Source organism: Aptenodytes forsteri, unplaced genomic scaffold, assembly GCF_000699145.1.
Source record: "Aptenodytes forsteri isolate BGI_AS27 unplaced genomic scaffold, ASM69914v1 Scaffold76, whole genome shotgun sequence".
In the NCBI taxonomy this organism is placed as follows: domain Eukaryota; kingdom Metazoa; phylum Chordata; class Aves; order Sphenisciformes; family Spheniscidae; genus Aptenodytes; species Aptenodytes forsteri.
The window spans coordinates 6,299,365-6,300,009 of record NW_008794444.1 but is presented as its reverse complement, the minus strand read 5'-3'; positions in this window follow the sequence as shown (position 1 = coordinate 6,300,009).

Here is a 645-nt window from a genome sequence, read left to right as displayed (position 1 = left end):
TGCCCCTGCCCGTGCCTCTGCCCATGTCCCTGCTCATGTCCCCGCCCGTGTCCCTGCCCTTGCCTCTCTGTCTCCATCATCCCTGAATGCCCCGCCGGCATGAGCTGGCTGCAGGGCCCTGCTACCAACACCCCCACTAACAACCTGTCTGAATGGCTAAAATCTATATTGTAATTTTGCAGGAAGTAAATTCTCCTGTTTGAAAGAGAGACGAGTGATATCAATCCTCAGCTGTCTCCAAGTGCACACATTTCTTGTTGCAAAGAGAAGCATGATAATTTGCTCCTTAAAATGTCTTTTTCTTCTGTGTTTCAAAGGCAACTAACAAAGAAAAATCATGCAAAAGACAGGAGAATAAATTGATATTTAAGACCTTCATGTTGAAAACCAAAATATACCACATTTCAGGTGATATTTTTATTTATCATTAGTGGGTTGTTTGTATTTACTACGAATTCTAAAAATAGAAGAATAGTAAGAATCAACACTGGAAAAAAGCACCACTCTCTTCCTTTTACTGTGGATTCCTCTACACATATCTAGTTCAGGATATGATTTATTGACAAATTAAAAATAAATTCAGATATTCCCTCTTAATAATTTTTTTACTAAAATGATCATAGAATCATAGAATCATAGAATCAT